Source organism: Rhinatrema bivittatum, chromosome 9, assembly GCF_901001135.1.
Source record: "Rhinatrema bivittatum chromosome 9, aRhiBiv1.1, whole genome shotgun sequence".
NCBI classification, from domain to species: Eukaryota; Metazoa; Chordata; class Amphibia; order Gymnophiona; family Rhinatrematidae; genus Rhinatrema; species Rhinatrema bivittatum.
The window spans coordinates 244095268-244118917 of NC_042623.1; the positions used below are offsets into that span (position 1 = coordinate 244095268).

Consider the following 23650-nt stretch of genomic DNA (forward strand, 5'->3'; position numbering starts at 1 on the left):
TGCTCCAGCTGCCTGGAGAGGGAGCTGTCCCTATCCGATGACACAGCCGGCTCTGCCGATGAAAGCAGCTGGGCAGAAGAAGAGCTCTGTGGCTGGACTGATGCTGGAGGCAGCAGTGGTGTAGCACATCCCCCCACCTCCGGCCTGACACCCCAAGAAGGTGCCCATCTTGCTCACCCTTCGTGCAACCCTAGGTGTGGCCATACCCCAAATTGCACACCTTTTATTCCAAAAAAGGTGGGAAATGTAAACAATAAAATCCATTAAGAACAAAAAGGAAACCTAAGAAGAAGATTAAACTAAGAAGCAATACAATTAAGAGGCTGTCAACTTACTGTTTTGAGGTGGAGAGTTAGTGCTGCATCTTCCACAAAACTGCGGCAGGAAACTGTTGGTTAGCTATACTTATGGGAAGCACACAAGTTCCTGCATTCAGTAGTTATCTGGTCCAATAAGTTAAGCAATCACAGTTGGTTATATGAGTTGAGCTGATATCTATGCTATGGTAGATCAAGCACCAAAAAATACTAAGTGGGCATGAAACAAAAGATTTGTCCAGGTAACTTTTGGAGTTACCTGAACAAAACCTGAGATTTTAATATTTCCCCCCACTCCCCAGCTAAATTTTGTCCAGGCAGCCTGGTACCTCTAGGGGGCATTCATGTGGCACAGTTTCATTGTGTGGACAAAATTGGCTGTGCAATTCTAGTCAGAAAAATACTTGTCCAAACTTATCCATATAGCTTTATCTGGATAACTTTATCTGTGTGCATTCAGTGGCACATTGATCTGGGTATGTGAACTGTACCATCACATAAGGTACCACATAAAGGCATTTTTAATTTGTATAACTTTTCCACTCCCCAGCTTACTCAATACGGACCTCAAAGAGACTGTTGCATACAAAATAGATATTATGTAGCTGAACTTTTCAACTGCAAAAAAAAAAAAAAAAATGTTACCATGCTTGGTAAACAGATGCATTTATATATTTATGTTTTGCCTTTCAGCACTTCAAAGCAATTACATTCAGGTACTGTAGGTATTATCAGTCATAGTGCAAGGCAGATTCGGGCTTCTAAAGTCAGCTAAAGACATTCATTTCAGCTCCCTCTTCAGGCACACCCTACTTCCCCTAGATCCATCACAAACTTGTTTTTCTAGACGTGATGGTAGAAGCCAAAAAAAAAAAAAAAAAGGAAAGGAAATGCCTTTCATTTCGAGTTGCAAGCTAATAAAGGATTGCTCTGTAGCCAAAAGACAAATAGTTGTCAAAACAGCCAGTGGCTATTTTCAAGCAGATAGAAGTTACCCGAGACTCAATTCTCTCCTGTCACAGTGAAAGACTTATGTGAATACAAGGGAGAATGGAAACAGCAACCGAGAGAGTGTCTTTAAAGCTTTCAGCTTCATGTCACTTGTCGTTCAGAATTTTATTTTATTTTGGGGCAAAAAAATATTTCAATTTTTACTGTTCAATAACATCACATGATGCAGTTGCTCATTGAGATTACAGTTCATGCTTTTTTTTTTTCATTACATTTTAATTCATTACATCTACAACCTATAGAAATAAGTTACAGTGTTTTGCTCAAATGATCAAAGGAATGTTTACCATCCATTTCACCTACTATTTGCAAGGAAGTATATAGAGAGTAACTGAAAATTCATATATCATCATTGCCGGGAAACGCTATCACATAAGGTACCACATAAAGGCATTTTTAATTTGTATATATATGGGATGGGGTTTTTTTTGCGGGCTATCAATATTTCATAATTTGACTTACGTTTGTCAATCTGCGGACTAACCCCGTGAACTGCCGCTCTCACCTCTCAGCCAGGCCCTGCTGGCTTCTGATGCTGCTGCTGCTGCCACCGGCCTTCACATACCTCCTCGCCATACACAGCTGGATGCCGCCAGCACTGAGTGCCATGCCTCTTCTCACTATTTAAAGGGACCACGGCGGGGAAAACCCCACGGCCCCTGTTGATGACGTCTGCTCCAGGCCCTATAAGGAGGGCAATGCTACAGTCACACCTTGCCTTGGCAACAAGTCTCCCTACGTTTCTGTAGTGTGTCTCGCCTCAGAGTTCCTTGTCCTCGTTCTGTTTCAGTGGCCTTGCCTTCGTCCTCAGTTCCAGTGGTCTTGTCTTCATCCTCTGTTCTTGTGGTCGTCTCTTCAGTTCTTCCATATCTTCGCACCTGCCCGCCTGCTCTGCTCCTTGCCTTCCTGCCCTGCCTATCCACCCCTCCTTCCCTACGGATGGACACCCAGTATTGACCTTGGCCTGACTCTGGCACTCTTGCCTGCTGCCTGCCACTGACCACTGCCTGCCTCCTGGACATTCCTGACCTCCGCCTACCTCCGACCTTAGCCTGATAATCCTCATCTGCTTCTGCTCTGACTCAGCTACTTCGACAGATCTCTCCACTTGCAGATGCTCCTACTTAAGACCTGCCAGCCCTGGTAAAGGCGAAGCTCCAGCTGGGCCTCTGCCTCATCTGGGTCCGCCTGCCAACAGCAGGGACCTGCAGGGCTCCTCCCTGTAGGTTACGTCAACCCTGCCTCGTTCTAAGGGCCCATGTCTGCAATATTGACATATAGAAAATTTTAATTAAGGAAGGTTTTCTTTAAAGGAGGTTCTTGCTGTGAATCAGCCATTGTAGTCAGCTCTTCGATCAGACAGAGATGGTTTTGTTGGAGACAGAATTAGGATTAAGAAGATTAGATGTGTCGTGCTGGGTAAGACCAAGGGTCCATCAAGTCCAACATCTTGTTTCTCTGACAGTGGCAAATCCAGATCACCAGGAATTACCTGGCAAATCCATTCCTTGTTTTTGGTTCCCTCCACAAGACAATATCAAATTCAGGGAAGTCTGCAGCCTCTTGAAACTTAAGTGTTCATATAAAATTTCATGTTTATTTCTACGCAGCTGTGGGCCTCAGTATTAGCGGCCTATAAATGTAATAAATAAAATAATAGGAAATACTGTTTCATTGATATCTCCCACAGACCCAGGAAGCATATTTTAGGTAGAAGAATGTCTGAAGGAGCCCTAAACTGCAATGAATTCCCTTTGTAAATGCCTGCATAAAACTGTAATGCACACACAAACCCTAAAGTACTGTCAAAGGACCTTAAAACAGAAAACTATTTATTTATTCACTCATTCCAATTTGCATGCCGCTATTTCTATTTTGTTAAACGCAGCTTACAATAGATACATGTATGTTTCACATAAAATTAAAATTACAAAATACATAAAACCCAAACAATAGCACTCAATAGATTAAAACAATAAAAATTAAAAATACTACAGGGCAAATAAGACAGCCAAAATAGATACCATCTTAATCAGGAGAAGCCTGAACAAATAAAATTACTTTCAATTTCTTATGAAACTTTAATCAGCTTCATTTTGAACATCAACAGAACTGTTCCAAACCATGGGGCAGCAATGGAGGACGCCCTTCTTCCAGTTTCCTGTAAATAATATTCTGACAGAGATGGAATAACTAAGAAATTTTTGAAACAAACACTGCAAAGGTTGATTTGGTGTATGCCATTTTAACTTACCATTAAACAAAATGAATCAGAAAATACGTATTCATGCGTAATTGCCAGAATCTTAAATAGGGTTCTTTGAGATATAGGTAACCAATGAAGCTTCTTATGAGGGGAAATACTCTCACCCCAAGGCAGCCCACACACAAGCCAGACAGCAGTGACTTCTACCAATTGAAAACCCAAATTAAATACTTAGGAAGAGCTGCTGGGTGACTATTATTAAAGGCATTAACTTGAGGACACATTTTGGGGCCAATGCAATAAATCAGTACGGATAACAGGCACTCAGTGTCGAGCGCCCGGTTTCCTAACACGTGCCCAGCACTTCTCCTGGGCATGCGATCAAATATTTAAATGAGGGGGGGGGGGTTGTGCTGCCAAGGAGGCACTAGGGACAAATGTGTGCCCCTAGTGCCTCCTTGGCAGAGAGCATCCAGGAGAGGTGGCTGTCAATTTTACGAGCATCTGTTTCCTTAACCTGTGCACAGCCACGGGTTAGGAAGATGGACGCTCGTTAATTGAGCCTCCCTTTTCCTAACCTGACCATCGGCATACTTTTTTTATTTTATTTTTTTTTAAAAACCTTTTGGTTCCTCTGACTTAATATCACCACGATATTAAGTCAGAGGATGTACAGAAAAGCAGTATTTTCTGCTTTTCTGTACTCTTTTTTGGGCTGCTCAGAAATTAACGCCTGCTCTGCAATCACATGTGAAGAGCGCTATTAGTTTCCCAGGGGGGCAGTTGGATGCGCATTTTGGATGCACTAATCCCCTTATAGAATAAGGGGTTGTGGATGCGCGTCTAAAACCCCTATCTAACCACAGGTTAAACAGTGTGCTCGGCTGAGCGCACTGTATTGCATCAGCCCCTTTGATGGATACACATAGGTTAAATGCCTCCCAGGATCAGCTAGCTGACAAGCAAACCAGATTGTGTGATCAGAGAAGAAAGTAAGGCCTCTAAAATTGATGTTATAATCCACTTGGGGGTAAATGACCTGGTTGAAACAGTGTCTCTGCAGTACAGAGAGATTTCCTGAATTTGGGGGGAGAGGCTTAGACACATGGTGAAAATTATAGCCTTTTCAGAAATGTTATCTATTCATGGAAAGGCAGAGGAAAGGCTATGCCATATAGATGACTTCAATACATGGGGGGAAAAAGGATCCTAAATGAGAAATTCAGTTGATATGTTGACAATCATTTATACTAGAAGACAGGGGTGACTGATGGAAACCAACAAAATTGGGATGTCACCCCTAACAAGTAAATGTAGATGGTGGAGGAAATAAAAGAAATCAGTTTAATAGTCAGTCCACTCTTCAGCAAATGGGTTGAAGATGAGACCAGGAGGATCAGCAAGCAAAGGAGAACAGCTGGAAAACTATGAGCACAAATATCCAGATCTGTAAGTCCAAAAGATGGAGGCAGTCTTAGACATTATTGCTATTACAGAAACTTGGTCCAATGTCATAGAAAGAGAAATATTACTCCAAATCCACAAAATTTACCTAAAAAGCTGGGGATTTCTTCTTCCACACTCTCGACATATGTGCCAGCGGATCCCTGTTCATGCTGCTACTATTGAAAAGTACTGCACTTGAAGATCACAAGCAAGGTGCATCCAGATTTTCCCATTACAAAATAATGTACTTGTGAAATAAGTTTAAGAACCTACTGCAGCTGCCAGCTAACTAGAAGACAGGGTGCCCAGGTTACACAAGTGCAGGGTCTGAACAATAAAGGGTAGATTTTAAAAAATTGTGCGATCGCGTACTTTTGTTCACGCACCAGGCGCGAACAAAAGTACGCTGGATTTTATAAGTTACGCGCGTATCTTATAAAATCCAGGGTCGGCACGCGCAAGGGGGTGCACATTTGTGCAACATGCGCGCGCCGAGCCCAGCGCGCGCTGCCTGTTCCCTCCCTTCCCCTACCTAACCCCCCCCCTTACCTTTGTTGGCAGATTTACGCCTGCTAAAAGCAGACGTAAATCTGCGAGCGCCAGCGGGCTGCTGGCGCGCCATCACCCGACCCGGGGGCTGGTCTGGAGGCCTCGACCACGCCCCCGGGCCGGCGCCACACCCCCGGGCCCACCCCCAAAACGCCGCATCATTTCGGGAACGCCCCCTCCCCGCCCCTTTTACAAAGCCCCGGGACTTATGCGCGTCCCAGGGCTCTGCGCGTGCCGGTGGCCTATGCAAAATAGGCGCACCGGTGCGCGAGGGCCCTGCGCACGTAAATCCCACCGGATTTACGCGCGCAGGGCATTTTAAATCCGCCCCTAAGCTGAGAACTGTCCCTTCTTAGCCTTTTGGTTGAGATTGAGAACCTATGGACGAGCTAACACCAGGAGATCTGCAACATCACTCTTAGACCCATTGTTTGCAACTATATCTCATTCATATTCATTATAGTTATCCTGAAAACTAGACCAATTGGGGAAGGGCAGGGAGTTGTAAGGCTAGGTTGAGAACTATTAGTTTAGGATAACCTAAGCAATCTCTCTTTGTTAATCCAATGAAAGTTAAACAAAAAAAAAAAGAAAAGTAATATATAAAAAATAACAAAAAATCCAGTTCTGTAGCAGAATGAAAAAGTTCCTCCCTGGCCCCAAATACAGCCTTCATCTTAATTCCCTCTCGCTGCAGCTTTCCCTAGTGTCTAACTACACTAAAATATTTAGTCAATTTTATTTCTAGTGTTTTAGCTACAACTTGTAAAATGTCACCACTCTTCTTTAGCAGATGGGAAAACCTCTTTTCTTCTTAGCATGAAAGTATGTGTTTTGCTCATTGCCTGCCAGATAGATACATGTACAATCCATTGCTATAGTTGTCCAGATAATTTAATTCCATCTTTGTCATCTTTTTATGACAGCAAAACAGGTCCAGCTCTTTGACAAGTTTTCAAGTAGTCCACATGTTCCCTTTCCTTGCTTTGTGGGTTTTTCTTCCACTTCTCTAACAATTGGAATAGGTATCCTGAGGAGATGTGCCCAAAACTTAACCCTATATATTACAATCTTGCTACTGAAGTAGGGGCATAGCTTTTATAGAGTGACCATCATATAGCACTTCAGGCTTATTAGGCACTTTAAGAGGCTCAACAATATAGTGGACTCAATGTAACTAAGATAAGTGCATCAATAACTTTAATATAAAGCATCTACAAAAATCATCGATAGAGTGACTGATGATTATAAAGCCCTAGTGCTTGAACAGGGTTTACTTAAAGCGCCAAATAAGCCTGAAGTGCTATATGATGGTCAGTCTATAAAAGCTATGCTCCTATTTCAGTAGCAAGATTGTAATATATTGGACATTCGTGAGTTTCATGCTACTTTTGGGTATTTTTTCACTAATTTATCCAAAACTGAACCCTAGCATCCCAATGTGGCCTGACATGGGCTTTAAACATTGAAAAGATGATAAATTTGTCCCTTGCTTCTATACCCCTACTCAACTTTGGCTGTTGTTTATAGGCCTTCTGTACTCAAACCTAGTTTATTTTCATCTTATATTCCCATGTGCTTTTCTTGGTTAGTATTGGCAAGTACTGCCACATTCAGTTGTATATCATTGTTTCAATTACCCTTCTCAGCTAATTGAACACCAAGGGGCAGATTTTCAAAGGGTTACGCGCGTAACCCCGAAAACCACGCCGAGCCTATTTTGCACCCCCTTGCGCACGCCGAGCCTATTTTGCACCCCCTTGCGCGCACCAACCCCGTATTTTATAACATGCTCACGGCAGCACGCGCATGTTATAAAATCGGGTGTACATTTGTGCGCGCCAGGTAGCACGCACAAATGTACCCCACACGCGCAGATTTTAAAATCTGCCCCCAAGGTTTCAAACAATAACAATTCTTATTTCCATCACTTTTCAGTCCAAAACCTAATGAATTTGGAATAAAAGTCCTTCATTATGCATGAAATTATATGAATTTTTGTTATGGAAAATCTTTTCCTTGGCAAAATTAATAATAGTGTCTCGTGGAGCATTCTGAATGAGAGGATCTCTCTCTTCAATTACTAACTTCTTTTAAATGATCTTAAAAATTGGGCATGCAAAATAAATGTTATTCAATGGAACCTTCACAAGATGTAGGATAAGAGGAGGGAAAATTATGGTTTCTAATTGGTTGCTTGGGGGTAATGTGGCCTAACTAGCAACTTGTAGATTCAAAAGCTCATATACTACAACAGATTTGGATAATTCTTTTGTTGGCCAATTAAAAGTATCCTCCAGGATAAATATGGCCAACAGAGACACGGGCTGTCAAACTCACTTCCAGATATAATTCTGCTGTCTCTCTATCATCTTCTTATCACTCTGCTAACACATTCATACCAGCACTGTAATGTAATCAATAATTCACATGTGTATTCTGGAAACATCATCCTTAGCTTGTTCAGTTTCTTTTGACCGGTACAAAGAAGTGTACTCCTGAAACTAATGATGAAATGTGCAAAGTTAGTTCAATGAAAAGTTCTTACCCTATATTTTTTATTGACCTTTATTTCTGTATATTTAAATGGACAAACACGGCAATGACACTATTTTTTAATTAGAACTCTGCAATACAAACTGGATCAAGTATATCCAAAGATCAGAAGCAATATAATAATTAGATCAAGGGATGCACTTGATAAAAGAATGAATACACAATGAGTGTAATGATTTACAACAAAATCATACATAGCATTGTGTAAGGTAAATAAACGACAACAGAATATAAAAGCTAAAATGTACATAAGCATGTTAAAAATGCAGAGATAATGTAATAAGGGACATGAAATAAATATCCACTCATAAATATACAAATACATAAAGGTATACCTGCAGTAAGAGATACATGTGTGGGAATATACAGGTGTGACTGTGGCATTCTTGTAGACCTGGCAGTGTGTGTACCTGACTAGAAGAAATTCAGAAACTGCAACTATGGCACCATACTCGCAAATCACACCAAAGCACAACATCCTCCCTCCCATTGTTTTGCCTGTGATACCAGGTCATAGATGGACACTAAATCCCCATGAGGTATTCTTACTAAACTTCGTAAGAAAGTCTAAATACCAGTTTACATAATGTAGAAAATGCACTTAACAAAAAGAAATGAATCAAAATAAAGAGGAAAAAAGTGATAATTGATGTTTATACACTGTTTACCAGATTCTAAGCCCAAACATATCTGCAGTACAGCATTTGAACACATAAGTGGATGTGTGGAGATTAATTCTAGAATTATAGAATATAGCATATTTTTGCTCCTAAAGCACTCGTTTATTTCCAATGCAGGAAAATGCATACTTTCGCTATCCATTTTATAAACATATGCATGTATATCTTATTCACAAAATAATTGTGACACTGCACAAAGAAACACCAGAATCAAAACACAGGGTTAAGTATTTTATAAAGTATGCATAAGTATGTGGAATCACCAGTTCTGCAGACAACAGACAAGTCTGTATTCACTTGTGTTAGTCAATTAGCAGCAGCAAAAGTGTACAAACAAGATCAATAATGTATACGCATATATCTCTTACAAAAAAAGCAACTACCACATGTACTTCTAAACCCTGCCCCAGATCGCCCCTAGACATGAAACCAAAAATACATATATACTCTTGATTTATAAAATAGCATTAAGAAACATGGAAGAAAGGCCAAACTATTGCTGGCATGGTTAAAAGGTGAGGTGAAACAGGCTATTTCAGCCATAAGTTCTTCCCTTCAAAAATTACAAGAAGGATCCATCTGAAGAAAATAGGAAAAAAGCATAAGCATTGGCAAATTAAATGTAAAACATTCATAAGACAGATTAAAAGAGAATTTGAAAAGAAGTTGGCCATAGAGGCACAAACTCATAATAGAAACGTTTTAAAATATATCTGAAGCAGGAAGCTTGCAAGGGAATCGGTTGGACTGTTAGATGATTGAGGGGTTAATGGGGTACTTAGGGAAGATAAGGCCATCCTGGAAAGACTACAGTTCTTTGCTTCAGTGTTTACTCCGGAGACAATTTTCAAGGGTGACGATTCAGATGAACTGAACCAAATTACAGAGAACCTGAAAGACTGACAAACTGAAGAGTAGCAAATCATCTGCACCAGATGGTATACACCCCAGGGTTCTGAAAGAACTCAAAAATGAAATTTCAGACCTATTACAGGTAATTTGTAATCTATCATTAAATTCATCCATTGTACCTGAAGAATGGAAGGTGGCCAACATAACCCCAATATTTAAAAAGGGCTCCAAAGGTGATCCGAGAAACTATAGACCGGTGAACCCGACTTCAGGGCTGGAAAAAATTGTGGAAACTAATATAAAGAATAAAATCACAGAATGTATAGCCAGACATGGTTTAATGGGACACAACCAGCATGGATTTACCCAAGGGAAGTCTTGCCTCACAAATCTGCTAAATTTTTTTGAAGGGATGAATAAACATGTGGCTAATGGTGAACGAGTAGATGGTGTATTTGGATTTTTGGAAGGCGTCTGACAAAGTCATTCATGAAAGGTTTCTAAGAATGGGATAGGAGGCGATGTCCTTTTGTGGATTGCAAACTGGTTAAAAGACAGGAAACAGAGCGTAAGATAAAATGGTCTGTTTTCACAGTGGAAAAAGGTAAACAATAGAGTGCCTCAGGGATCTGCACTTGGACTGGTGCTTTTTAATATGTTTATAAATGATCTGGAAAGGGATACGGTGAGTGAGATTATCAAATTTGCAGATGACGCAAAATTGCTCGGAGTAGTTAAATCACAAACGAATTGTGATAAAATGCAGGGGAACATTGAGACTAGAAGATAAAATTTCATCTGACATATGAATGTCCAATGTGGACAAGTGCAAGATGATGCACATAGGGAAAAATCAGCCATGCAGTAGTTACACAACGTTAGGTTCCATATTAGGAGTTTCCACCCAGGAAAAAGATCTGGGCGTCATAGTTGATATTACATTGAAATCGTCGCTTCAGTGTGCTATGGCGGTCAAAAAAGCAAACAGAATGTTGGAATTATTAGGAAGGGAATGACAAATAAAATGGAAGATGTCATAATGCCTCTGTATCACTCCATGGTGAGACCACACCTTGAATACTGTGTGCAATTCCAGTCGCCGTAAGTCAAAAAATATTTAGTTTCATTGGAGAAAGTACAGAGAAGGGCGACCAAAATGATAAAGGGCATGGAACGGCTCCCCTATGAGGAAAGTTAAAGAGGCTGTTCAGCCTGGAGAAGAGACAGCTGAGGGGGGATATGGTAGAGGTCTACAAAATCATGAAAGGACTTGAACCAGTGGCGTAGCCACGGGTGGGCCTGGGTGGGCAGCTGCCCACCCAACTTAGACCCAGGCCCACCCAACTGGCACCGGAACTACAAGGCTGTTGCGGGATCCCATCCCCGCGACAGCGAACAAGAGAACCCAGGCCCGGCGCACCATCACTGCATACATGGAGAAGCGCTGCTGCGGCCGTATGGCCGACCGATCTTCCTGTTTGGGGGGTGGGGGGAAGCGGAAGCACCGCGCAGAGCGTCGACTTCCTCCCCCCAAAGTAGGAAGATCAGCTGGCCTCTCCTGCTGCCACCGGCCTCCTGCTATCTTTGGGCCATACGGCCCGCCGAACTTCCTGTTTGGGGGGGGGAGCGGAAGCGCAGCACACAACTTCCGCTTCCTCCCCCTCCCCCCCCCAAGCAGGAAGATCGGCAGGCCATATGGCCCGACCCCGAAGATAGCAGGAGGCCGGTGGCAGCAGGAGAGGCCAGCTGATCTTCCTGCTTTGGGTGGAGGAAGCAGAAGCTGTGCACATGCTTGAATGTGTATGTGTGGATGAGAATGGGAGTCTGGGTGTGTGTGTGGGTGAGAATGGAAGCTTGAAAATGTGGGTGAATGGGAGCTTGAATGTGTGTATGTGTGGGTGAGAATGGGAGTCTGGGTTTGTGTGTGGGTGAGACTGGGAGCTTGAATGTGTGTATGTGTGGGTGAGACTGGGAGCTTGAATGTGTGTATATATGGGTGAGAATGGGAGCCTGGGTTTGTGTGTGGGTGGGTGAGAATGGAAGCTTGAATATGTGGGTAAGAATGGGTGCTTGAATGTGTGTATGTGTGGGTGAGAATGGGACCTTAAATGTGTGTGTGTGTGGGTGAGACTGGGAGCATGGGTTTGTGGGTGAGAATGGGAGTCTGGGTTTATGTGTGTGGGTGAGAATGGGTGCCTGGATGTGCGTCTGTGTGTGCATAAGAATATAAGCCTGGGGAGGGGTGAGAAAGTGAGAGCTTGTATGTGTGTCTGCAGAGAATGTGAGCTTATGTGTGTTGGGGGGAGAGCATATGAGAGTGAAAGCGTGAGTGTGTGAGGGGGAGTCTGTGAGAGAAAGCGTGTATGTGTGTGTGTGTGGAAGGGAAGAAGACAGTAATAGAAGAAAGACACTGAAAAGGAATTAGGAAATGAGCGACAAGGGAAAAAAAATGGGAAAAAGAGACCAGGACCAACTGATTAGAAAAATACAAAGATCAGACAACAAAGGTAAAACAAAAAAATTATTTTGAGATGTTAGCAATTTAAATATAAGCAATACAACCACTCTCTCAAATTTATGGACAGGTAGTGGCCATGTATAAAATCGTAATAATAAGAAGGCTAAAGTACCACAAATCACCGTGAATTATGTTTTTATCATTAAGTAGACCTCTTACTTAGGCGTAGATGCGAATGCTATGCTGCATAACGTTTTACACCAGTAGTATAATCATGGGTCAGAAAATAATTTTATATGCTTAGTGAGTCCAAAGTGAAAAGAATTCAAAGTTGATGTAGCACGACATTTCTCATTGTATTCATTGTTGCAGAATTTCTTAATGCATCATAGTAATGACAACATTCAATTTCTTAAGATAATGTAGGAATGTGAGGAAACGCATTACTTCCATGTTGGTGAAAATGCCACGAAAATCATCTCACATACATTCGGCTCCTTGATGAAGGCAGACGCCGAAACACGGTCCGTGTCGGGCTAGTACACCTCGCGCCTTGTAACTTTAACTCTCAGGCGTTTCTTCACATGCAAAAAAAGCTAAGTAGCTACATTATCTTAAGAAACTGAATGTTGTCAATACTATGATGCATTAAGAAATTCTGCAACAATGAATACAATGAGAAATGTCATGCTACATCGACTTTGAATTCTTTTCACTTTGGACTCACTAAGCATATAAAATTCATTTCTGACCCATGATTATACTACTGGTGTAAAATGTTATGCTGAATAGCATTCACATCTACGCCTATGTATGAGGTCTACTTAATGATACAAAATAACATAATTCACTGTGATTTGTTTTGTTGATAATCTGTTGTACTTTAGCCTTATTATTACGAGCAATTTAAATATGTCATCTTTGGGAATATGTATTTCTTATATTTTTGTATTTTGCTCTTTCTTAAGTATTCCACTGTTCAGAAATGTTAGTTTCTCAGGCTTTCTATTTTGGTTTTATCTGCATGTTTCTGTTTCTAATTTATAGCCTCTTATTTCTATATTAGGTAAGGGTTGGTCTCAGTTTTGCCTGTGTGTGACAGAAATGCAGTATTTCTGCTAGTGTGTAGTTTCTCTGTAGTAGTAGTCCAGCTTGTTCTGTTATTCCTGTAGGTGATGTATTATTGTTCTAGGGCCTGGTATAGTATTTGCATTGCTGCTTTTTCATACGGTTGCTGTTATTTGAATCCTGAGAGTCAGTGCTATGATTATATGGCAAGGTTCTAGATGCCTCTTTCTTTGCAAGAGTTTGTGTTACTTCACAAAACAGCAGTGGAGAGTTATTTTTTGCTGAGGTAACACCAGAATTTGAATTTTTTTTTCATGTTGTAATGTGAATTGCCCTAGCTCTGTGCTGCACCTGTTCTGATGATTAATTATATTTTATTGTATTTATGAAGATTTCTGGTTTTCTACAAAGATGGTTCATGAAAGAATACATTAATTTTTGTTTTATTACATGATTGGATCTGATTGTTTTCTATACTTGTGCATTTATAAACTGCAATAAATATAAAATAAATTCTGATTAATAAGGAATTTTTAATGCTGGTAAGTGCTAGAAATTATTTTAAAGTTTCATACATGATGCATAATGGCTGTTGCAAATTACTTAGAAAGCCATTCTAGGGTGCAGTATATGGCATTATTTATCAGTAAAAAACAACTAGTAGACCTGCATGCCTACAGCCCACCCATGTTAACCTTGTGCCCACCCAAAAAATCAATTCTGGCTACGCCACTGACTTGAACAGGTAAATGTGAATCAGTTATTTACTCTTTCTGTTAATAGAAGGACTAGGGGCCACTCCAAGAAGAGTGGCACAATTACAGTAAGCTCTGGAATTCATTGCCACAGGATGTGGTTAGTGCAGTTAGGTTTAAAAAAGGTTTGGATAAGTTCCTGGAGGAGAAGTCCATAAACTGCTATTAATCAATAGGGAATAGCCACTGCTTGTTGTGGCATTAGTAGCATGGGATCCATTTAATGTTTGAGTACTTGCCAGGTACTTATGACTTGGATTGGCCATTGTTAGAAACAGAATACTTGGCATATCTTATTTTCTTATGTTCATTGATGTACACACATGCTATTTATGTGCGTATATGCTATTTTTACACACGGAATCCCTTTGAAAATTAACTCCTATATGTATATTTTTTCAGTATTACCTTGCAGTTAATTTTTTACATCAAACATTTTGTTGTTTGTGTTTTGGCTGAGACATTGTTTTTCACCTTTTTCTCTCTATTTTGACAATTTTGGTTTAGATAATTACCTTTGGTACCTCATTATGTAAATCGATTTTATACCAATGAGTATTTTTGCTTTCTTACACCTTTTACATACTTATATGTATAAATCCTCTGGATCTCATTGATAATAGATATATACCAGGGTTTGTCTAAGTTCACAAGCAGCCAGCTTTAAAATCAACAAGCAGTATACAGATAGGTCTTGTTTTAAGGAACCTTTATTAAAAAATCAAAACAAACTCAATAGGGATAATCTGATAATCTATCCATGCATATAGTTCTTGTGGCATCCATGCTTTACACAATGCAAAATAATCTGCAACACTTTCTTTTAAATATACAATAAAGGCAATGCAACATGCAAATGGAGGCAGTCTATGCCATTGTGGCTCCCTACTATTCTGTACCTACTGCAAATAGTAAGCAGCCGAATAGCACCGGTAGCTCCTATCACTTGGTAGGACATAGGGTCAGCTAGCATCACTTTCCAAAATGGTGGCTACCAGGTACAGAGCGGAGAGGTCATTCTGGACCCCTACTAGACCATCAGGGAGCACTTGGTAGTCTGGGGAGGGTCGAGAAGGTGGGCTGGCAGCTGGGGAGGGGACTTTTTTTTTTTAACAAAGGGGAGAGATTGGGGGTGGGACATGTGAATAATGGTTTTTCACATTCTGGGAGAACTTTGGCTGCCTCCAATGCATTACAATGTTTGTTGAGGGAACTGGTGCGCACTATTTGCAAATAATATGCACTGTTTGTGAATAGTGCACACAAAAACTAAATAATAGAAAATAAATAAAATGTTGTGTTTTTTTTTCTGATTGGTTAGTTTAAAAAACATGAAATGACAGACAATATCGTTGGCATTGTCTATGTCATTTCAAATGATAACACATCCTTAGCATCCAATTCTGCCCCTTAAGAGATAGCCCTGCCCTTTATAAATATGTCAACATTGGCTTCAGCTGATCTGAGTGCCATCCGTATGTATCAAGAGGTCGCGATCAGACCTTGGCCCTAAAATGATGTCAGTGTAGTGTCATAGAGGTGTACCACGCCCCACTGGGAGGGGGTTATAAAAGCCGTATAAAACCCCTGCACACATGTGATGCAAGAAGGAGTAAAGAGAAGGGATTCCAAGATCCAGAGTTCTGCCAGGGTGCCGCCTCCTCACAGAGCGCTGCTAGTGGGCCTATCCCTCCCCAGGCAAGGCTTGGGGAGGAGGGGAGGAGAGCCTGCACAGTGAAGGTGACTGGCACCTGGAGCAAGGGTGGCCAGACCTTCCTGAAGGGAAGCGTTCCAGGAGGAAGAGGTTCTGGGAGTCCAAAGTGTGCCGAAGAAGTTCCTCGAGAGAATTTGAGGAGACCCAAGAGAGAGTGTACCAGGGAGGTGTTAGAGGAAAATCCACAGAATTAAAGACTGTACAAATCAGTCAGAGCCTTTACAAAAGAGAAGAGTTGGAAGAGAAAGGAACAAAAGATCTTCCAGGCTCCAAAAGGTACCAGGAGTGCCCCGGATGTAAGGGTAACTTCCCTAACTTACCTATTTGGAAAAGTGTGGTAAAGGAGCCTGTAATGTTTTATGCTGCTTTTGGACTTGGTGTTGCTGGAGTGCACTATTCATTTATGTACTATTTTGGACTTCATTTTTTCTGTCACCAGTTTGCAGTAAAGACTTTACTTTCAAACAGGAGAACCGGAGTGAAGAATGTCTCTTTTGTGTGATTGGACTGGTGTGCAGAAGAACCCCAGAGAGAACAAAACCCTAAGGACCCTGAAATACTTGACTCTCCCACCCCACCCCACCCCACGTGGGAACCCTGGGAGCGCCAAAGTTTAAGCACCTATAGCAATGCCTTGGACAAAAAAAAAAGTTATAACCATGGCCAAACTAAGAGGATTAAAATCAAGACATGATGCAGGAATAGTTATATAAAGACATGATAGTTATATCAAGACATGATGCAGGAATAGTTATATAAAGACATGATAGTTATATCAAGACATGATGCAGGAATAGTTATATAAAAAATACATACAATGTAATGTACCAGAGAGAGAAAAAGGAAGGCCAGATTAGGTTTATATACACATGAGGGTAAGAACTGGAGTATTCCTTACAGAATGGGTTCAGTAGGATGGGGCTTGCAATCTTTACCTGCCATCGGTTTCTCGGCTTCTGTATTGTGATGTACCACCTCCCATGATGACAGGCAGCATCAATTTAGCATCAACCAGAATCTAACCAAAGGAATAAGGCTTCAGAAGAGTATTTCAAAATGATCAGATTGTTACAATGGAACAAATGGTTTCACAGCTGAGGGCACCAGAGGACTTTTCTCTCACCCATTCCAGCTAAAATGTTATCGGGATGCTACAGTTTGTGCTGTGTTTTAAAACTCTTGCAGTGGGGAAGAGGAAAGTAAACAGAGATAAAAGTCGACATGATCTGTATTATAAAGCATAGGAAAAGAATGTTTCACTTAGTCAAATTGCTCTGGTTGATCCCCTTTCCTCTCCCTCCCCCAGTTTCATATGGTGTCCTGGTTTCACCTGTTATACAGTCTCACTGAGCCAAGGTTCAGCCTGCTGCGCAGTCTTCCCTCCACCAGGGGTCCTCCTGACCTAGCCATGTACCTCCTCACTAATCACACTACACCCAAGCTCCAGCCCTCTTTAACCCTGCCTTGCCAGTACCTCTTCTTGAAGTCACCCTTGCCTCTATGACTTGGCCACGCCTACCTTGTACCCTGTCTTGTAGCATATTCAGGCCTTTCCTTGCCTTGTTGCCTGTGGACCTGCTCTTACCTTGTGCCTTGCTCACAACCTATTCAGACCCTTCCTTACCTTGCGGCCTCTGGAACTCCTGCCTCACCTACTGGCCTCCGGGCCTTAAGCCTGGTGCCTAGTGGCTTATGGGCTTTCTGCTTCGTTGCCTTCGGGCCTCAGTGTTCTTTGTTCCGTGTTGCCCTTGCCATGTCCTTGTCCGGTCCTGCCCTTGAATTGACTTTGTTGAGCCCTGCCCAGTCCAGTTCCTTGTATTCATTCCCTGCTTTGCCATTGCCTTGCCTAGCCCCAGGCCTTGCTCAGTATCTCCCTACCTATCTGCTCCAGTATCCAGTCCTCAGCTTCCAGCCTGTTTCCTGGTCTAGCTTGTCCAGCCCACCCTACCTCATCCAGCCTGATGTTAAACTATCGAAGCTAAGCCCTAATGGCCCCCAGAACCCAAGGACTCAACCTTCAGGGGAGGGGGCTGGCTAGACAGAAGGCAAGCCCACACCCAGCACTGCGGTCCTGCACTACTCCTTACCCCAGCCTGCACTAGCATAACCTATGCTATAGTACGCACATGCAGTTTAGAGCCACACTATTCCACTGAAAAGAAATGTATCCTTACACTATAGTTTGAGAACTGAAATATATGTATTATAAAGCACCTTTGAATGTTAATCCATGCTACTGGTGAGCAGTGTCTCTTATGTAGGTCACTGTGCACCTGCTAAGCTCACCAGAACCACTCAACTTGGGCCTTCACCACGTGAGCAATATGACACTCATATTTATATGTTATTAATTGAAAAACATTTACAGACAGTTTTCCTGGCCATAAGCAGGTCGCCCAAAGCGGAATATAATAAATCAACACTACATAAATCGAACAATCACATAATTGACAAAATACAACACATTAAAAGAAAACCAAAACAAAAAAGATGTACCTACAATGCACCAGTACATGCTGCTGGTTGCATCTCTCTACAGCAAGGGGTTACCCCACAAACTCAGTGTAAGGGAACGGTCAGGCCTTCACCAGTTTACAGCAGTGCCAACAGCACACATTAACTTTAAATCAATAAATAACTAAAAGATTGGCCATCTAACCTAACAGTGACTTAAATTTAACAACCTTAACTGGATTTCTCTTAGCACATACTGACTAGGAGGTCAACATTGAAAGGTTTTTACACAGGTAAACACTTGTTTATGCAAGTAAAAATGGCTTTTGAAAATTCCCCTCGTCTTCACAACACATAGGGCCTTATTTTAAAAAGCATTTACATGCGTGTAACTGGGTTTTACTGGAGTAAAATGCATTTACCCACGTACGAGGCTTTTGAAAATTGCTACAATATATGCCATTGAATTGTCCATAGGATTTACCCGTGTAAGTGCATTTTATTCAAGTAGATAGCTTTTGAAAATTGCTAAAATAGTTACATTTACATGTGCAAATCCTTTTGAAAATTACCCCATAGAATTTTACCTGTGGGGGAAGAGGGCGTTGAAGTACACATGCAGGCCAATGCAATAACACGCGGGCCTCCACATCCCCTGTATGCCCAATGCAATATTCTAATGAAAAAGAAATCGAAGAGGCATACAAAAAGGTCACGCTAGGGAGAAACGTGCATTTCTGGCACTCAAAAGTATATTGCATCAGGTGCATGGGCATCTACATGGTACGTTCCTAACAAAAGTGCATCGCTTACATGAAGTTACAGAAATCCACAATGCCTGTTTACCAAAACGGAAAGGAATCGCCTACGTTTTTTAAGGTGTCCATTAGCTAATCATGCTACGCTCCACTACTCCCTATATACAATTTTTCATTTTTTTGTTCTAACAGCAAATAACTAAACCTTATACTACCCTCTCTAAACAACCCTACCCTACAAGGGGCACATTAATCACAACACAGGGGACCAAACTGTTTGCGTTTCTCATGAGCCCTGGCTGCGGGTAAACTTTCCACTACCTCCAGAGCTGGGGTTAATTTTCCAACATAAAAAAAATGTGCATTGGGCGCCCAGCCTTTGGGTGCACTTTCCTCCATTGGGCGGTAATAGCTAATGTCTTCGTTTGCATAAAATGTAAATGTGATGGGCATTATCCGACACACTTTAGTTAGGACGTGCTAAATCTCCTTATTGCATCGGACGCTATGACCATGTGCCCGAAACACCTGTACCACCACACGTAAACCCGTGCGCTAGCCTGGGCATACTTAGGGCCTCATTTTCCAAGCACTTTACCACATGTGATAAATTCACAAATCTATCACCATCCAAGAGAGAGAGAGAGAGAGAGAGAGAGAGAGAGAGAGAGAGAGAGAGAGAGAGAGAGAGAGAGAGAGAGAGAGAGAGAGAGAGAGACTTACTATGGTGCCTATGCCCTACATAGGTATTTCAATCCCTATGGGAGGGCTACCTACTAACTCGGGGTGGGGATTAGGTATGAGCGTCGGGGGTTGGGGGCCACTTTCGCATTCCACATGAGACCTACGGACAGAACAGTGGTCTCTAGTGCAGATTTGCTGGCCGTCGGAGTGAGGACGCTCACTCCAAGCGGAGATTTGGCCAACATTCTCTCCACCTAGCATGTTGTTGCCCAGGTAGAGTGTCCATCAAGCTAGGTAGAGAGAACGTTGCCCAAACCACTTCTTGGAGTGAGCGTCCTCACTCCGACGGCCAGCAAATCTGCACTAGAGACCACTGTTCTGTCCGTAGGTCTCATGTGGAATGCGAAAGTGGCCCCCAACCCCCGACGCTCTCTCTCTCTCTCTCTCTCTCTCTCTCTCTCTCTCTCTCTCTCTCTCTCCCCCCCCCCCCCCCCCGGAGCCTGAAACAGGCTAACTGGCAAATATTGTGCACCGCGATAACAGAAACCGGCAAATATCGTCTACTGCGATAAAAGACTGAAAGAATCATCGTGCAGTGGGAAAACATCGCGTGCGGCGCTAATGTTTTCGCGAATGGCGAAAGCATCGCCGCACACGATGTTTCCCCACTGCAGGAAAGAAGCCTCATTTGCATTGGTAAGGCCCCCTAATGCGATATTGGAAAATAAGGCCCTTAATTGTACTGGGCTGTCGTTGAGGTCCATCTTGAAATCACCGCGCACATGCCGGTACATTTTCTGGCACGCGCGCCGGGTGGAGGGCTTCCCTTTGAAAATGAGCTTGCTGACCCCCCCTTCTACGAATGATCTCCATCAGAGACCTCCTATTTCCTTGTACCTAACTACTCCGCCTCTACTTCCTTAAATCTACCTTTTGCCCTTCCTTAGCCTTACAGACTCCAGGCAGATAGGGCACGTGGTCATGAGCAATGCCCCCACCTACCTTGCATCAACTCAATTTTTTTGTTTTTTAATGCATTTCTTTTTCCCTTTTTTTTTTTTTTTTTTTTACATTCTAACAGAGGACATAAAGGAAAAAACAATTATTTCTCTGTGGTAAAGCGCAGGAAATTATTTCAGGCGTGCATGAAATACCTTGGCTAGCATTTGCCCTTTACTGGCAGCCTGGAAGCTTCATCTGTGTCAGAGACGATTCTTCCCTGCAAGCTCTGCTAAAGGGAAAAAAAAAAAAAAAGAAGAAGGCAGGGCTCGTCTCTTGGAGGGCAGTGCTCCTCTCTTAGGTGGTGCTGGGTACTTTGGAAAGGAGCGGTGTAATACACAAACCCCCGATGATGTCAGCTTGTTATTGACTTTCCAAGTCTGAATGACTGAGCAAAGGAGAGGGGGGTGGGGCGGAATCAATCTGGCGCAGGCTGGGTGACCGGCCAAGCCGAAAGGAGCTCCTCCAGGCTGCGCGGGGGGATGGGCGATGAATCTTCTTCTCCAGAAACCTTGCCAGTGGGAAAAAAAAAGAATAATTAAAAAAAAAAAAAGAAGAAGAAGAAGAAAGCGGCAGACTGAGAATGAAATCCAACCGAGCGCAGGCTCACATAACCCCCAGAGCTTACTTGCCTTGTTTTTAAATTACGTCTCGCCTGTCCACCCTCCCTTGCAATACATTTTTTTATTTTTACCCTGATGTTCCTAGCACGGGAAGCACTTTTTTTTTATTTATTTTTTTTAAAGAGAAAGATTTTTAAGGGGTAGACTGGCGTGGCAACGTAGAGGTTTCTTTTCCCCAGTTTGCTTCCAGTTCAGTCTAGAGTCAGCTTCTTTTTGTTTTTTTCAGAGGAGTGAATGATCAACAAACAAAATGCAAGTTGATGGCCTTTCACTGGACTAACTTAATATCTTCGTGATTGGCTTTGGAGAGCAGTGCTGCTTTCATCAGGTCAATACTTTTTTTTTTCCAGAAATGGGAGTTTGTTTTGTTGAAGTGTTCTAAAAATAGACGGAAAACACATCCAGCATGTTTTGTATTTTTTTTCCCCTACTTCATGTACTTTAATTAGTAGCAAAGCCCTGCCATTAAATGGAGGGAAATATCGATGGTGGACATTCACCTACTGACCCCTGCATTCCCATCCCACCTTTCTCCTCTCCCCATCCCCTCAGTTTCTCCCCTTCTCCGACCCCTGCTGGTCCCTCACCCTCCCATACTTGGCAATCACTGCCAGCCCTGCCACTCATAGGTAGTGGAAAAGAGGAGGGGGGGGGGGAGGGGTATAGGGGTCATGCTTCCCCCCCAAAAAAATTAATGCTGCCACCTAAATTTCCATCGGGCTCCCTACTTACCAAGGATATCTAGAAGCTCGGATTGTTTGCTCTTTTATGAGGAACTGTGATGTTTGGTTTTCCATTGCTGCTCTGCAAACAGACAGGCCAGTACAGCTATTATTACCCCTTAGCTCCTGGAAAACGCGCAGCCAACCCCCTCCCCGAAACTAATAGTGCTCATCACATGCCAAGCCGCACGTTTTACTCTCAGAAATTAACTCCTGCCAAAGGCAAGAGCTAATTTCAGACGGCACGGGGCAAGTGTACAGAAAAGTAGAAAAAAACTGCTTTTCTGTACACTCTCCGACTTAATATCATAGCGATATTAAGTCGGAGGCCCCAAAAATAAAAAAAATTAAAATCTTCAAAAAAAAAAAAAAAAAAATCTGCCCTCAGCCCGCGGGTTGGAAAACAGACGCTCAATTTTGCTGGCGTCCGTGTTCCTAACCCATGGAGGTCAGCGGGTTCGACAACCAACTCCGGTAAAATTAAGCGTCGGCTGTCAGACCCGCTGACAGCTGCCGCTTCCGCCAATAAGGAGGCACTAGAGACGCGCTAGTGTCCCTAGTGCCTCCTTATTAGCGCGGACCCTAATTTAAATACTGAATCGCGCGCCTAGGAGAGGTGCCTGGACGCGCGTTGGGAGAGCAGGCGCTCGCCTCGGAGCGCCGGCTCTCCCGCACAGCTTACTGTATGGGCCTGAGAGTCTGCTTTGTTGTGGTTTCTGGTTCAGTTTTGATAAGAACATAAGAACATGCCATACTGGGTCAGTCCAAGGGTCCATCAAGCCCAGTATCCTGTTTCCAATCCAAGTCACAAGTACCTGGCAAGTATGTGTGTGCACATTTCTATTTGTACGTTTTGGTCTCTTGATTCTTATATTTGGTGAGGGTCTGTCTGTGCTCTGCATGAATGACCAAAGTGAGTTATTCTGCTACTGGGTAGTTTCTCTGTAGCAATTTATAGCAACCTGACTTGTTCTGTTTTCCTAACAGGATGTGTGACGGTGGTTTTTTATTTCAGAAAGTGAACAGTTTGTTTTTTTTTGTTTTTGGTTTTTTTTTATTGGTGTTGCACAGTAATCCATTTTATTCCTGCATCTTCTCAAGGCTTTACTCCTTGTCTGTGTCCTTCTCCTTGCCAGCCTGGCGAGACTTGGCTTTGTGTTCTAGAATCTTCTTGTGATTTTTGGCCAATTTTAGCCTGGTGATTACTACCTTGCTGGAATGAATACCAACACGGAGTAATATTTACAGGGTTGCATTTTCACAGGTTCTTGTACCGTACTTGTAGTTCAGTTTACCTATGGCTTTCTGAGTGCCAAGCACCAAACCCAACACACTTTACAATAGGCCTGATACTGTATGGATTCCGTGAGTCTTCTGCAGGGTTTCCTCATTGGCCCCACAGTAGTGTATGGAAATATAATATACATCTTGTTGTAAATGATAATTTTACCTCAGAAGACTGTACTTTGTCCATTTTCATGTAAAATCTATTATAAATCCATACTTATTGTGCTTATGGGGGGGAGGAGGGTCGGCACAAGGCTGTAAAATTCACCTAGGGTTCCTAATATACTTGCATCAACCCTGAGAGAGTTCAGCACCCACAAGCCCTCACCATTCACCATGTCTCACTTCCCCAGGGCGCAGATGCTGGGGTGACATATCAAGGTGAGCTTGGATGTTCTTTTTAAGCAGGCGAGTGGTGCCCTCAGACAATTAGCACTGTTTGGATATCTGTAGGCCACATTTTTGGTTTCTGATTACACCTCGATGATCTCTCTCTCTCTCTCTCTCTCCA

General features: G+C 42.5%; 1 long non-coding RNA gene across 1 annotated transcript in view; it reads right to left on the reverse strand.

Moving 5' to 3' along the window:
• LOC115099349 overlaps positions 1-21887 on the reverse strand; it is a 234455-nt gene extending 212568 nt beyond the window's left edge. The window contains exons 1-2 of the long non-coding RNA XR_003858752.1: positions 21863-21887; positions 20663-21018 (exon numbers count right to left, since the gene is read on the reverse strand). This is a non-coding gene — a long non-coding RNA (uncharacterized LOC115099349). The remainder of the gene's footprint in view (positions 1-20662; positions 21019-21862) is intronic.
• Positions 21888-23650: the final 1763 nt, after the last annotated feature.